At 45.0% G+C, this 15,993-nt stretch overlaps 1 protein-coding gene and 1 pseudogene across 3 annotated transcripts in view; one reads left to right on the top strand and one right to left on the bottom strand.

The window, feature by feature from the left end:
* The window catches only part of SORBS1 (sorbin and SH3 domain containing 1), a 192,472-nt gene that overhangs the window by 43,145 nt on the left and 133,334 nt on the right, over positions 1-15,993 (top strand). Inside the window, exon 1 of one of the 2 annotated variants that reach the window (XM_083440180.1) lies at positions 4,407-4,594. The exons of the other annotated variant lie outside the window; for it this stretch is intronic. The gene's annotated coding sequence lies outside the window, so the exon portion shown is untranslated. Of the gene's footprint in view, positions 1-4,406; positions 4,595-15,993 lie in introns of those variants that run through there. 2 annotated transcript variants of the gene reach the window in all.
* LOC310677607 (ribosome biogenesis protein NSA2 homolog) lies at positions 473-1,937 on the bottom strand (annotated as a pseudogene). The gene is made up of 2 exons (XR_014515485.1): positions 1,710-1,937; positions 473-1,125 (listed from the first exon to the last, which is right to left on the bottom strand). The product of XR_014515485.1 is annotated as a ribosome biogenesis protein NSA2 homolog (transcript).

Here is a 15,993-nt window from a genome sequence, read left to right as displayed (position 1 = left end):
GAGCTGGACCATAAAGAAGGCTGATCGCCGTAGAATTGATGCTTTTGAACTATGGTGCTGGAGGAGACTCTTGAGAGTCCCATGGACTGCAAGAAGATCAAACACATCCATTCTTAAGGAAATTAGACCTGAGTGCTCACTGGAAGGACAGATCGTGAAGCTGAGGCTCCAATACTTTGGCCACCTCATGAGAAGAGAAGACTCCCTGGAAAAGACTCTGATGTTGGGAAAGATTGAGGGCAGAAGGAGAAGGGAGGACAGAGGACGAGATGGCTGGACAGTGTTCTCGAAGCTACAAACATGAGTTTGACCAAACTGCGGGAGGCAGTGGAAGACAGGAGTGCCTGGCGTGCTCTGGTCCATGGGGTCACGAAGAGTCGGACACGACTAAACGACTAAACAACAATAAATTGAAGATGCTGCACTGTTGTTGCACGGGCACGTTTTGCTGGGTTGTTTTTTTTATAGTTAGTTTGGGCCCACAATGGTTTCCTTTAATTGATTGTAAGGTTCAGTGAAAAACAGTTCTTAGAATCCATTTCCTGACTTCGCATACTGATGCTTTGACACAAGAAGTTCTTTCTCTGCAAATGTTTTGAGGAAGTCATGGTTCTCCTTGGAAAAGTTACTCTGTGTATCCAAGACTGTAAGATGCCACTTAGACAAGCAGAACTGCGTTAATGCACCCATCGTTTTCTGGATTGTTGGTTACTTGTGCATATTTTCCCCAGACGACCTTGCCTCCTTGTGTCACGAGACCAAGCTCACTCGCATTCACCTCGATGACGGTACCTTTTGTAATTACCCCCAAAGATGTCTACAGAGGAGAAGAGGGATTCTTTTTTACACCAAGAATAGGTAGGCAAAAATTGGCTGTAAGTTCAGTATGTGTTACATGGGCCTTCTTGAATCGTAAACCCATTGACCGAATGAAACGTTCATATTTAGGTGGCTTTCGGGTAAAGCCACCCCCAACAACACACACTTTAGTAACCATTCTCTTCCAATTACGTTGGAGAGAACTTTAGCTCGGGATTAACCCTCTCTGTCCAGCAGATATGCTGGCACAGCTCCTTCTGGGGTCTTGTCATCATTTTTCTGTTTGGTATTTCTCTTTTCATGCATCTTAATACAGTGGTACCTCGGGTTAAGTACTTAATTCGTTCCGGAGGTCTGTACTTAACCTGAAACAGTTCTTAACCTGAAGCACCACTTTAACTAATGGGGCCTCCTGCTGCCGCCGCGCCGCCGGAGCACGATTTCTGTTCTCATCCTGAAGCAAAGTTCTTAACCTGAGGTAATATTTCTGGGTTAGCGGAGTCTGTAACCTGAAGCGTCCAGTGGCGTAGCGTGGGTTGTCAGCACCCGGGGCAAGGCAAGTAATTTGTGCCCCCTAACCCGGGGCAAGGCAAGTAATTTGCGCCCCCCCGCACTGTCCCTCCCCCAGATAGTCCCTCGCTCTCTCTCCGCACCGCACCGCACGCCTGGCACCCTCCCCTCCACAGTGGGCGGCGACCAGGCGGCTTGGATCGGATTTGCACAGCCAGCACTGCAGTGAGGGAGAGTGAGTGAGCCAGGTAGGGGCAGAGAGCTGCGAGTGCGAGGGCGCCCCCCCAGATGTTGCACCCGGTGCGGCCGGGCCCCCCTGCACCCCCCATGCTATGCCACTGGAAGCGTCTGTAACCTGAAGCATATGTAACCCGAGGTACCACTGTAGTCTTTTTCATCTGTACCTTCTCTGCATGGCGCTGTTTATGATAAAGTTTAGCTTTCAGTCCAATCATTTTCTTAGCTTTTTTTGAGCGTTCATGAGCCTCACGGCCCTCTTTCTTCCTCTTCCTCTCATGGTAATCCAAACGATAACCATATCGCTTCCGATGTAACTCCATGTACTCATTTTGTGGCATGGCGCCGCGGTGCCTCGGAATCGTTTTGCTCGTTTTAAAAGCGCTTTGCAATCCTGATCGTCTGCCTTCGCTGAGCAGCCGATAAGAAGTACGAAGAGGACTGGATTTGCCGGTTTCCCATTCCGTGCATTCATGTGCCACCTGCCTTTCATGTTTGCCCTATGCAATTCTGACAGCAGCACTGCGGGCCTGGGCCAGCGTCAGGAACACCCACCCACACGCCATAAGTGTGTGTGCCTGCAAGCGTTTGCCCGTATCGCAAGCTGAGCCGAATGACGTTGCATACGGAAGCGCTCCCTCTGCTTTGTAGCATAATTTTCGAGCTGTGTTAAAATCGTGACTTCTAAATAACACGGTGTCTTTGTGTGTGTGTGTGTGTGTGCCTGAAACAGCCACCCAAGTAAATTCATAACCATGTTGAGGCTTGGATGGTTCCCGCACGTAGGCATTTCAAAGGGTGCAAATATAAATAGAGTAACTTCGATTTTGCTCACAAAGGATTTCCTCCCAGTTAATATAATCTCAGCTTCACAATTGATCACTGTGCAGCGACTACATGGGAGGGGAACCTCGGATCTGGGGGGGGGGCACATGTGGCCCTCAGACCTCGCTGTTTGGCCCTTGGGATTCTCCCCAGGCTACCCCCATTCGCTGGCCCTGTTCTACACCCTCTGTGGGTGTTTATGCCTGTCTGGACTGTTTCCTTGAACCCTGATAATTCCTCTTGCCTGCTTGGATAATAATAATAATAATAATAATAATAATAATAATAATAATAATAATAAAAATAGGTAAAGGTAAAGGGATCCCTGACCATTAGGTCCAGTCATGACCGACTCTGGGGTTGCAGCAGAAATGGAACACAACACAGTTGCCGTATCAGATGACATAAGAAAACAGGCTCAAAACAGTTGTGAGATTTAATGTGCATATATTGTTGTCATCTGTCTGTCTCAAGAGACAATGGAGTCTATCGCTGAGGGTGAAGTCAAACCGCAGCACCGAAGTGACTTCTTGTGGTGTGCAAGCCTGGGCAGTGTGTTTGGGGGTCCTGGGCTGCCCAGATGATACAATCCTGCTCTCGGCCTCGCAGATGGGGTCCAAAGGAAAGCAGAGCAATATGATTGGCACCAGCTTGGCTGCGGGAGTTGCTGGAAGGAGGCGTACAAGGCATCATCCAGAAGTCTTGTGGACTCCACTCTGGATTTGTGTAGTGTTGAAAGGTAAAGGTAAAGGGACCCCTGACCATTAGGTCCAGTCGTGACCGACTCTGGGGTTGCGGTGCTCATCTCGCTTTATTGGTTGAGGAAGCCAGCATACAGCTTCCGGGTCATGTGGCCAGCATGACTAAGCTGCTTCTTGCGAACCAGAGCAGCGCATGGAAACGCCGTTTACCTTCCCGCCGGAGCGGTATCTATTTATCTACTTGCACTTTGACGTGCTTTTGCACTGCTAGGTTGGCAGGAGCTTGGACCGAGCAATAGGAGCTCACCCTATTGCAGGGATTCAAACCGCTGACCTTCTGATCGGCAAGTCCGAGGCTCTGTGGTTTAACCCACAGCGCCACCCACATCCCAATAATGATAATAGTTAATAATAAAGCAATAAAACATCAAACATTAAAACTTCCCTAAGATTGGTGTGATGAAAATAGCTTGCTATACAAAGGTAAGCTTTACACTTGTTGCCCCACCCCCTTGTGATACTGGCCCCAACCACTCCTGGCATGTGGCCCTTGGAAGGTTGCCTGGAACGGACGGTGGCCCCTGAACTGGAAAAGTTTCCCCCTTTCTGTGCTGCATCCTGAATTAGCTTCCCTGCCCCCCGATTCTTTTAACACTGAACTTGGGCTCTGCAAGTGGTAACACCCGCCCCCTCCCGCTTTCAGAAAATGGGTTGTTTGTTTCTGAACAGCGAGAACGTTACCAGTTTTGTCATTTCGTAACAGAAGGAATGTTTATTTCAAAGCAGGTGCTCCATTCGCTGTGTGTGTGTTCCCAGCAAGGTAACCACTGCTGTGACCAGAGAGCTTCCTGCCCCCCTCTCTAAAAAAAACCCCCCAATCTCTGCAGAGCCTTTTCGATTGTATGGACAGGAAGGAAGAATGCTGTATGGCTCTCATCCTGTCTTTGAAGGCATAACTCACCCTCCCAGCTGGAACAGCAGACTTAGCTATTCCTGTCCCCGCCACCCAATAATATAGTTTTATAAAGTCTCCAGGCTGTGAGGTCGCAAGTGAAATGTGGGTCGGGGTACACAGTTGCCAGACTCGGATCCTAAAGAAAAGCCATGCTTGCAATGAGGAAGCAGAACTTTTTGAAGCCAGGGTACTTTCTGACTACTGGGAAACTGGCCTGTGTGCCAAGATTTCCAGAAGAAGCCGCTTGGACTATTCCCTTCCTTTTCGCAGCAGCTGTTTCCACTCTGTATTTTAATGAGGAGGCTGAACTTCAGCCATGGGGGAAGGATTTCCCCCTAATGGCACCCCCTCCTGCGGCTAGTAGAGGGCTTTGCTTGCATTTCATGTTCTTTGCTTGCATTATGCAAATGCCTTTGACTGCGCACTTCCAAAAAAAGGAAAACACTGCGCTCTCCGTCAGTTGCATTCCGGATTACCAGCAATGTTGGGGTTTTCCCCTCCAACTTTCTGTGGACTCTTAATTTCGATGTGCCGTTGACCTTGCCAAGTGAGTATTTAAAACTTCCCAAGGTTTGAATTAGTCTTTTTTTTAGAAAAAAAGTTATTCAGTGAAAATGGGATTTCCTCCGCATTTGAAGGCAGATTCAGTTGGAACTGTTGCATATAATCTTTCCGGCAAAGTTAACTCTTAAATCCCTACTGCCTTCTGTGGAGCCTTTCTAGTGCATTTTAACAAGTTTTACTGGCAGAAGATAAACAGGGCTAAAGGGTAGATCATCAGCAGTTTGGTTTCTTTGTGTTGTAATGATGAAATGTGGATGCAAATCTGTTAAAGCCCACAGAGTAGCCAAGATTGCAGATGTTAATCTGGGGCTCAGGTTTCTTTGTGCAGTTAACGGTTTTATGTGCATTATTTGCTCACAGCCAAATCAGGTTTGGTTGCTTGTAGAGAAAGCTACTGGTGATGCAACCCTAAGTATACTTTCCCATGAGTAAGAACAGCGGAACATATGGGATACTTCTGAGGGAGCATGCATAGATCAGGCTGCACATACCTTCTGTAATTTCGTCAAACTTCATAGCCACTTAGTAGATATTTTATTCCTTTGTTTACCATGTCGGAGCAAAACTGAGAAAACGGTGGAAACAGTCTCTTTCATGATAGTTCTAGAGTGCATTAGCTAAATTCAGCAAATAGCAAAATACTCCCTAGAGAATATTGAAAAGCGGCTCAGTTATTCTCCTTTTGTTGTTGTCGTCTTGCGGTTGATGTGTATAGTGATGAAAGAGGGATTTTGAAAAGGGACAACTTTGATATTCCACGTTTTAATAATTTGGAAAACATTCCTGATTGATACTTTTCTCAAAAAGTCGATTTCTGTAGGATTATGTACCACTCTTTCAACCAAATTGCAGCATGCGTCATTTGCAGCAGAAAAAAAAAAGTGTAGGCGTCTGGTTTGAAACCCTTTTGATTCCCCCCGTACCAAACCCGCCCCCCACCACTTTACATAAAAGTCATTGCATATGAGAATTATGAAGCAATGCAGGGAAGTGCCATATGTTCAGTTTAGTTTACAGCTATTTTAAAATTATCACCCTTCCCACACACAAATCCATTGCTTGAAGTGTAATGTGTCGGTCCCCAACCCTGCAAAATATCCAGACTGGTGGTGATGCTTGAATGTGGCAGCAAACATGTTGATGTGGTTGTTTGAAGAGCTGGAGGAAAAAGGTAGCAGATGGATAGGGATGACATTGGTACTGGAACCAGAAAGGTAGTGCTGCTCCTTCGTGGTCCCCTGTGGCCACCTTTATGTTTTAATTCAGACCCACTATTCAGAACAAGATTACCATATTTTTTGGTCTATAAGACTCACTTTTTCCCTCCTAAAAAGTAAGGGGAAATGTGTGTGTGTGTTATGGAGCGAATGCGGGCTGCACAGCTATCCCAGAAGCCAGAACAGCAAGAGGGATTGCTGCTTTCACTGCACAGCGATCCCTCTTGCTGTTCTGGCTTCTGAGATTCAGAATATTTTTTTTCTTGTTTTCCTCCTCCAAAAACTAGGTACGTCTTATGGTCTGGTGCGTCTTATAGAGCGAAAAATACGGTATAATATTCAGAGTGCCAAGCACACTTCTGTTCTCTTCAACACTGATCTAAATTAAGGGCCAAACCAGACATAATGTTGAACATGGCTTTGCATTTACAGTGGTACCTCAGTTTACGAACTTAATCCGTTCCGGAAGTCCGTTCTTAAACTGAAATCATTCTTAAACCGAGGCGCGTTTTCCCTATTGAGGCCTCCCGCTACCGGTGCCCTTCGTCCGTTCGGATTCCGTTCTTAGACTGAGGTAAAGTTCTTAAACCAAGACACTAGTTCCGGTTCTGCGGAGTTCGTAAACCGAATCGTTCTTAAACAGGACTGTTCTTAAGCTGAGTTACCACTGTAATGCGGATATTCCTCTTAAAATGTAAACGGCAACCAGTGGCGGGGGGAATGATACATTTCCGTAGTTGGTGCCAAAGGGAGATTTCCTCTTGCTGAAAAAGCAGCTTTCAAGGAACAATCTTCTGTAGTAGGTAAAGACAGGGTTTACACCAGGGGTCAGCAAACTTTTTCAGCAGGGGGCTGGTCCACTGTCCCTCAGACCTTGTGGGGGGCTGGACTATATTTTGTGGGGGAATGAACAAATTCCTAGGCCCCACAAATAACCCAGAGATGCATTTTAAATAAAAGCACATGTTCTACTCATGTAAAAACACCAGGCAGGCCCCACAAATAATCCAGAGGTGCATTTCAAATAAAAGGACACATTCTACTCATGTAACAATACTTGGGCCGGATTTAAAAGGCGATTGGGTTGGATCCGGCCCCCGGGCCTTAGTTTGCCTACCCGTGGTTTACACCCTTCCTACTTGCTGTGACCCCAGTAGTGCTAAGCCTTTCCACCAGCTGTTATTTGCATTTAATGCACGCACATTTGAAATCGTATCTGGTTTATCCTTGAGGATAAGTTGGTCGAAAGGGATTTTAGTTCGAGGGTTCCAAATGTCTTGTTGCATCTGCTTCGACGGGAGTCCTGAAAATATGGTCCTATTCCATGCGGAAAAACACCGCTAACTAGCAAGTAAATGTAGGCAGGCATATTTGAGTGAGGCGTGTCCTATACTTGCAGCAAGTAAGGCAATGTGCTTCTGCATCTGAGGAAAAAACAACATTTTGGCTATTTCTGCACTGCATCACTGAATCTCGCATGAATTGTCCTTGGAGCATACAAAGTTTCTTTCTCCTAATGTCTAGCCCAGAATGGCCTGATCTGACCTGCAGCAAGTTCTTCAAGTTCTCAAGCAGAAAACAAAACTTCCAGTATCGAAGCACCATTATACAAATAAACGGCACAACTACACCTACTGTTTCACAGGTCGGCTTGCATCACCTCAAAAAGGATATCTTTGGGGAAGGTTCAGGGGGGAAAGCAGGCAAAATTATAAAGGGGATGAAACTGCTTCCCTCTGAGGAAAAGTTAGAAATCTTGTTCTTTTTAGTTTAAGAGAAAAGGCGAGAAAGAGGTGAAGTGATGGAAGTTCATGATCAGAAGGTCATGGAAGTCATGGAATTTCATGATCAGAAGGTTGGCGGTTCGAATCCCCATGACGGGGTGAGCTCCCGATGCTCGGTCCAAGCTCCTGCCAACCTAGCAGTTCGAAAGCACGTCAAAGTGCAAGTAGATAAATAGGTACCGCTCTGTCAGAAAGGTAAACGGTGTTTCCGTGCGCTGCTCTGGTTCGCCAGAAGCTTCTTAGTCATGCTGGCCACATGACCTAGAAGCTGTATGCTGGCTCCCTCGGCCAATAAAGCAAGATGAGCACCGCAACCCCAGAGTCGGTCACGACTGGACCTAATGGTCAGGGGCCCCTTCACCTAAGAGGTTAAAGGGTAACAGCGTTTCAAATTCATTGAAAGTTTATGTGTTTGCAATAAACTACAATCTTCATTGTTAACTTGAGAACCTGACTGAGGCTAAGTGATTTACCGGGGATAACCTGGTTGGTGGCAGCGGATTAGTGGTGTACAGGTCAATAGTCCGTGAGACGACCGGGGGCTCTGTACGAACGCCATTATCCAAGAGGCTGGCTTCTTTAGCCTCTCTCCGTAAAGTTGGAAATAAAAAAGGACTGTAAAAACTTTTCCTTTTCTTTATACTTTCCTGGGCAACCAGCTGGGAGCCGCTGACAGCGTCCTGACACTAGTTGGCCCCTGTAAGAACAGAATGCTGGAGTAGATGGGCCCTTGGTCGGATCCTGCAGGGCTCTTAATACATCTTAGCAAGTCTGCTCAGAGTTAAATAGCATCTGAAAATCATTTTCAGATAATTTTCCTTCAAAGTTTTCCCCAAAGATTAAAACTAAAATTACAGATTAAATTAAATTTAATTAAAGATTAAAACTAAAATGCATTCTTAACTAGTCCTGGCATATTGTGAAGCCATGGATGAGACTTTTTGAGCAATACCAGCAAGATAGCTTTGTGTTCCCTGCTTTCGATATCATTGAATTGGAGAAAGTGCAGTTAAACTGATGAGCAGTAGCTTTAGGACAGAAAAGGCAGCCATTCTTCACACAGTGTATTGCCAAAAATGTAGCGATGGCTTATAAGACTTTTTTACATTGGGGGAAAAACACCAAATGATTAGGAGGATAAGCCTAGTTTAAAATGGGAGCTCAAATCTCATTTCTTTTCTCCTCTTCCCACTGAAATCTGGCTCGGCTTCCTGCTGTTCTTTGTATACCATTAAACAGTTTGTAAGTTTATTATTGTAGCCAAAGGCCATGAAAATTTTGTAGCAATGGTATTAATAAAATGATGCCGAACATTCACCCATAATATGCGCCAACATCCATGATGTTTGAGAGGTTACCAGGAGCACCAACAAACTCAAATCCTTTATGATTCCAAAGTAAACCTTCAAATGTCAACAACAACTTATGGGAATTTTATCTAACGCCTTTTACCTGTCCCCCCCCCCCCCAGCCAGTGCTTAGGGGCCACTTTGTCTGTTGTTGTATATAACACCGGTCCTATATAACACCGGTCCTGAAAGACCTACTTTGGCTCCCAGTACGTTTCTGAGCCCAATTCAGAGTGTTGGTGCTGACCTTTAAAGCCCTAAACGGTCTCAGTCCTGTATGCCTGAAGGAGCGTCTCCACCCCCATCGTTCAGCCCGGACACTGAAGTCCAACACAGAGGGCCTTTTGACGGTTCCCTCATTGCGAGAAGTGAGGTTACAGGGAACCAGACAGAGGGCCTTCTCGGTAGTGGCGCCTGCTCTGTGGAACGCCCTCCCATCAGATGTCAAGGAAATAAACAACTTTGACTTTTAGAAGACATCTGAAGGCAGCCCTGTATCAAAATTTTTAATGTTTGATGTTTTATCGTGTTTTTAATATTCTGTTGGGAGACGCCCAGAGTGGCTGGGGAAACACAGCCAGGTGGGTGGGGTATAAATAATAAATTATTATTATTATTTATTTATTCCTCCTGAAGTTGACCACAAATACAAAATCTGCCTGTCATTTGGGTCCTTGTTGTGGTGACCATCCAAGACTGCAGTGGGCATTGCTTCGAAGCAGCTCAATAAAGGCATTTCTTAAGGACACTGGCAAGAGTTTGGTCAGATAACTAGCTCTAAAATGCTCTGTTTACCAAGGGGAAATTTGGGTGTTCTTTGTAAATTCTACTTTCGATTGGGGGGTCAAGACTGCAAGTGGAATGGGATCTGAGATTAGAAGCAAGGGGGAAGAGACTGGAGGTCATGAGGAAAAATTAGGATCAGGAGTTAGGAAATATGAAGAAAATTTGATTGGCGTCTGAACTACTGGACTATCTTGAAATTGCACAAAAGGGCATAATGTATCTTTCCTCAACCTATTTTTAGAAGTCAGTTAAAGTTTAGGAAGCAGAAAATCTAGGCAGACCGAGTTAGCACAAACTGTCCCTTTGCTGCTTTCGCTTGGCTATGGTTCTTAGCAGATATACAGTGAGATGTGTTCTGAAATGATTCCCCCTGCTGCTTCTTGGTCATCGTCTGTCTGGAACCATAAAGTGGACTTATTTGACATCTTTTTGCTTTAGTTTCTGGAACCCCTCCTATCTGGCTGGCACTACTGCCTGGAGCAGAATACTCAGGCTGTAATGAAGTCCTCCTATTGCTAGGTGTTCATTACCTTTGGTGCAACAGTTTGCCAAAGAACATGGTCATGACTAGGGAAATCATAGGTAAAGGTAAAGGGACCCCTGACTGTTAGGTCCAGTCGCAAACGACTCTGGGGTTGCAGTGCTCATCTCGCTTTATTGGCCGAGGGAGCCGGCGTACAGCTTCCAGGTCATGTGGCCAGCATGACTAAGCCGCTTCTGGTGAACCAGAGCAGCACACGGAAACGGTGTTTACCTTCCCGCTGGAGCAGTACCTATTTATCTACTTGCACTTTGACGTGCTTTCGAACTGCTAGGTTGGCAGGAGCTCGGACCGAGCATCGGGAGCTCACCCCATCGCGGGGATTCGAACCGCCAACCTTCTGATCGGCAAGCCCTAGGCTCAGTGGTTTAGACCACAGCGCCACTCGCGTCCCATAGGGAAATCACAGAATTGCAGAATTGGAAAGGAACACAAGGGTCATGTAGGCCAACCCCCAGAAATGCAGGAATCTGTTGCCCAACGTGGAACTTGAACCCACAACCCAGAGATTAAGAGTCTTGCACACTACCGACTGAGCTATCCTAGGACCGTGCATGAAGTTTGTTTTTTATTAAATTGCTTTTGGAGTATCATGTAATTCACTATTTCATGCCCTTGCTGAAATGAGTGTACAATGAGTGAGATTCTGCAAGGATTATGATGCTGTATTATTTGCAAAATATTTTTTCTTGGGTTTTTTTTTTTGGGGGGGGTAATAAATCCTGCCATGGAATCTCCTTTTCACATACACATATATTGCATGTCTGCAAAATGATGTAAAATCTGTAACCTGATTACTGGTTACGTGGCTGGAAGTCAAGTTACAAAACATGCATCGGGGTTTTTTTAAAAAGCAATTATGAAATCTTATGAAGGCACAAGGGAATTATGAAAGCAAAAGAGCTGCGAAGGAGGACCAGCCGAATAACTGGTGCAAAATGAATGAAGCGGGCCGCCGCCGCCAATGATTATATCCCCAGTCATGACCTCTTGCTATATTGACGGTTGTTAAGTACCTGAGCCATTATATATGGTGAGATGTGTTGCAACTAGCTCATAGGAAAGCTGCGCAAGATTATGTCAATTGGCTGCCAGCCTTGATTTGACCATGCTGTCCATCACAAGGCCAGTGGCGAATGACAGGTGCGCACATTGCAGCGGGTCCGTCTTCCAGCGTCCCAGGGCATTCCATTGCAGATCCTGCTAAAGTTCAGGAGGATATGCAGATCTCTCTCTAAATGCCACACGCATTCTGGAGGATAATTAAGCAGGACTTCCCTACCTAAACGAACCACTTTCCCCCTCTTCCTGCTGACAGCTAGAAGCTTCTATTAATGTGCCACAATGTTGGTTGGGGAGATGTCTCTATGCAGCTCAGAGCCTTGGGACCCGGGCAGAAGCATACCCAAGGATACGCAATTCCTCTCACCAACCTTTCTTGTCAAGAGATCGCTTACCAAGCAACAAAGCTGCTGCTATATTAGGGATCAAAGAATGTGGCCGAAGGGCTCTCCACAAAACCGCGTACCAAAGAGCTAACCCTGCAACTGTTTATTCCCAAATAAAAGTTGTTGTTGAACGGAATCGCAGTAGTTGCCAAAGAGCTTTTTAATAGTAAGACCAGTTTGCAAACTTCTCAATGCCTGCTAAAACCCTTTGTGTCTCTTTATTACGTACATTCGTTCTTTAAACAGCTGATTTTATCTGTATTTTGATAACTTTATTGTGTTTACTCTTTCAAGGTCTGTTTTCGACGATAATTTAAAATGAATATTTTATGCCATTTTATGTAAACTGCCTAATGGCTTTTATTTTTATTAAGCATTGTAGAAATCTTGTTAAACAAACAACTAAATAAAATTTCTGCTTCAGGCTGCTAGGGAATGGCAGGGATGGTATTAGCAATCATGCTAAGTAAAGCCCAGCATAGAACCCAAACCAAATTTCCACCTTGGACCTGCAGTTAGTTCCACCTAGGTTGACACCCATAATCCAGACCCTCTTCAGGAAAATCTGCTGAAGAATAGTTGAGTTAAAGCAATTCAAAAATGTTGCATTGAGACGTGATAGTCTTGTATTTACCAACTCCCCTCCCCCCCCTCAGAACATAGAGTAATAATATAAGATCGATAATGGGGCTTGTTATGCAGCCCAGGAAAAAGGAGACAAAAGGTTTCATTTATGGAAACCACCGCAAAGAATGTTGATTTTGACAGGCTCAAAACTACAATGCTGTTCCTTCGAGATAACTGGAAGGTGAAAACATTGCAAAGGCAGGTGTTCTTTTTTCCATCTTGGAGTCGCTTCTGAGGAAGAGCAACTTAGCTTCTAGTTGAAGAAGAACTGAGGAGAAACATCTCATCCCTTGTCTCTGTTCATGTCGGCTCCCTCGGCCAGTAAAGCGAGATGAGCGCCGCAACCCCAGAGTCGTTCGCGACTGGACTTAGCTGTCAGGGGTCCTTTACCTTTACCTTTTTAGAAACAGAACATCAAGAATCCTTTAACAGCTTCTCCACTCATCATGAAAGAAAGAGATAACCAGCTTCTTGTGGCATGGACTTCAGGCAAGCATCCATGTTTTAGTATTCAGAAGTGAAGGCACGTAGTTATCTTACTGCACACCTATCCACAATAATAGCATCATAGAATTGTAGAGTCCAACCCTCTGCAATGCAGAAATCTCAGCTAAAGCATCCATGACAGATGGCCACCCAACCTCTCCTTCAAAACCTCCTGAAGGAGCGTCTCCACCCGCATCGTTCTACCCGAACACTGAGGTCCAGCGCCAAGGGCCTTCTGGTGGTTCCCTCACTGTGAGAAGCCAAGTTACAGGGAACCAGGCAGAGGGCCTTCTCGGTAGTGGCGCCCTCCCTGTGGAACGCCCTCCCACCAGATGTCAAAGAGAACAACAACTACCAGACTTTTAGAAGACATCTGAAGGCAGCCCTGTTTAGGAAAGCTCTTAATGTCTGATGCATTACTGTATTTTACTATTTTGTTGGAAGCTGCCCAGAGTCGCTGGGGAAGCCCAGCCAGATAGGCAGGGTACAAATAATATATTATTAATTATTATTATTATTATTATTACTATATAATATATAATAATAATTACTCCAAGGAAGGAGAGAGTCCACTACCTTCTGAGGGACTTCTTTCCACTGTCAAACTGCTCTTACTGTCAGAAAGTTCTTGGTGTTTTGTCAGAATCTCCTTTCTTGTAAGTTGAAGCCATTGCTTCAGGTCCTACCCTCCAGAGCAGGAGAAAACAAGCTTGTTTCCTCTTCCATGTGGCAGCCTTGATATATTTGAAGATGGAAATGTTAAGTTGTGGGTGAACATATCAGACGACACAGCAATTCTTCAAACAGCTCTTGTTTATCCAGAGGCCAGAACAGAACTGAACTGAAGGGCTCAGTCAGCCTGCTTATATAGAGCTCCAGTACAACGTTACTGTAACAACTTTCTAAAACTATCCAATCACTGAACGTCACTTTCAATCCTTCATTTGCATAACTATCTACAGTATCCCCCTGCTGGCCCAGGGTGAGAACTTCAGTACATAACAGGAAACACTCTATTTTTCTGTGTGAGCAGCCTCCTTCCAGTATCTTTAATGGCAGTGAGAGGCTGATCTTCTCATTCATGGTTCCCCAGTTATGGAATAATCTTCCGGGGTTGGGGTGGGATGTCTCTCCTGGCATCTAATTTGTTGCCACTTTGGTTTCTGGTTAACACATTTCTTAGGCATTCAAATACATGTTTCATCTGTGATATTGGTTTATGCTGTTCTGCCAGTGCTTTTTCAGTTCTCCTACTTCTGCTGCATCAAAATTCTGCTGTGTCTTGCCTCATGGTGCAACCACCTGTAAACGGGCACTAAAGGACATTACTCACTCTGGTCTTGTATACACCATTGGCCAAAATTGTGGAAACCTTTAGGGGAAAGTGTGTTTCTGAGGTTTGACGGCTCATAAGACCATTTTTGGGGGGTAGGGGAGTAATACCATAAAATTATATATCTGTGGAAAGATAATTTAATGAAGAATGTAATACAACAAAGTTTGTTCAATTATCTGTATTCTATCAAAAGCTATAGCCAAATCACCAGAAAAAATGAAGCACAGCTTGCTTAGGTTGATATGCAGTATCATTTGAATGTAGCCAATGAGCATGAGTGTTTAGAAAGTCAATCAGGTGTTTAAAAGGTAAAGGTAAAGGACCCCTGACAGTTAAGTCCAGCCATGAATGACTCTGGGGTTGCGGCTCTCATCTAGCTTTACTGGCTGAGGGAGCCGACGTTTGTCCGCAGACAGTTTTTCCGGGTCATGTGGCCAGCATGACTAAGACTCTGGCGAAACCAGAGCAGTGCACGGAAATGCCGTTTACCTTCCCACTGAAGTGGTACCTATTTATCTACTTGCACTGGTATGCTTTCAAACCGCAAGGTTGGCAGGAGCTGGGACTGAGCAACGGGAGCTCACTCCGTTGCAGGGATTCGAACTGCCGACCTTCCTAGGCTCAGTGGTTTAGACCACAGCACCGCCCGCATTATGAGCCATCAAATCTCGGAAATACACTTTCTCCAAAAGGTTTCCACAATTTTTGCTGTGTGTGTGTGTATGGAAAACCACATACACAAAAATGGTCCTGAAATATTCAGGAAGGAACCCTTGCTTCTGCTAACAACTGTTTGCATCTTATTCTCTGAGAGCGGGCGTGGGAATAGAAGGGAACCAGCCATTACTGACCTGCTTGACATGCAACTGTGAGAAATTTGATGGATGGCTGCGTGGGAGCAAATGGTGCTTTGCAATAAATGTTAGAGCTGGACAGGAACCAGTTAGTCAAAGTTACTGTACTACTCTAGACCTTGATGCTTCACGTTGCTTTATTACCACTCTGTGTCCTGTAGCTCCATTTTTATTGATCACAGACCCTCAGCACCAAGTTAGGAAAGCACAATGCTTTTTGCTTTTATTCTTCTTGATTTTCATTCTTCGGCCGTGAATGTTCAAACAGGAAATATAGCCGGAAGAAGGCAGCTCGTCCATTGCTGTTTCTTTGGTAAGCACATCTTGTGCTTTTAAGGATTGTGTGACGGATAATGAGAGGCGAAACTAGAAGCAGCCCCGGACTTTTTGAAATGATTCCATGCTGATTTCTGAGGCCGCCTCTCTGACCGAAGTGTAGTTTAGTCTGTTGCTTGTGGGCTCCCCAGGGACATCACAAAGGCCATGGAGACTAGAAAATGCTGGACTTCTTTAATCTCTGGGGAAAGCTTTGGAAGAGCGATCTGAAAGTTTACAGCATGTTATTCTTCGAAAGAGAACTACTTGAAAATGGTATTTAACTCCGAGCAGGCTTGCTAAAATGTATAAGACTAAATCAGATAAGTGCTGGAGATGCAAAGAGGTTGAGGGAATGTTCTTTCTTATGTGGTGGACCTGTAAAAGGGTAAAAGAGTATTGGGAAATAATCCGCAATAAATTGAAAAACATGTTTAGAAGCACTTTCCCCAAAAAACCAGAGTCCTTTTTGTTGGGGATCATTCAGAGGGAAATTCCCAGGTGTCAGAAAAGACTATTTATGTATGTCACCACTGCGGCCTGTGTTTCGTTAGCCCAAAAATGGAAAATGAGCGAGGTCCCAACTAAAGAAGAATGGCAAATTAAACTGATGGAATATGCATAGCTTGCGGATCTAAC

Source organism: Podarcis tiliguerta, assembly GCF_965153285.1.
Source record: "Podarcis tiliguerta genome assembly, chromosome: 5".
Classification (NCBI taxonomy): domain Eukaryota; kingdom Metazoa; phylum Chordata; class Lepidosauria; order Squamata; family Lacertidae; genus Podarcis; species Podarcis tiliguerta.
This window is presented reverse-complemented; position numbering and strand designations above follow the sequence as displayed.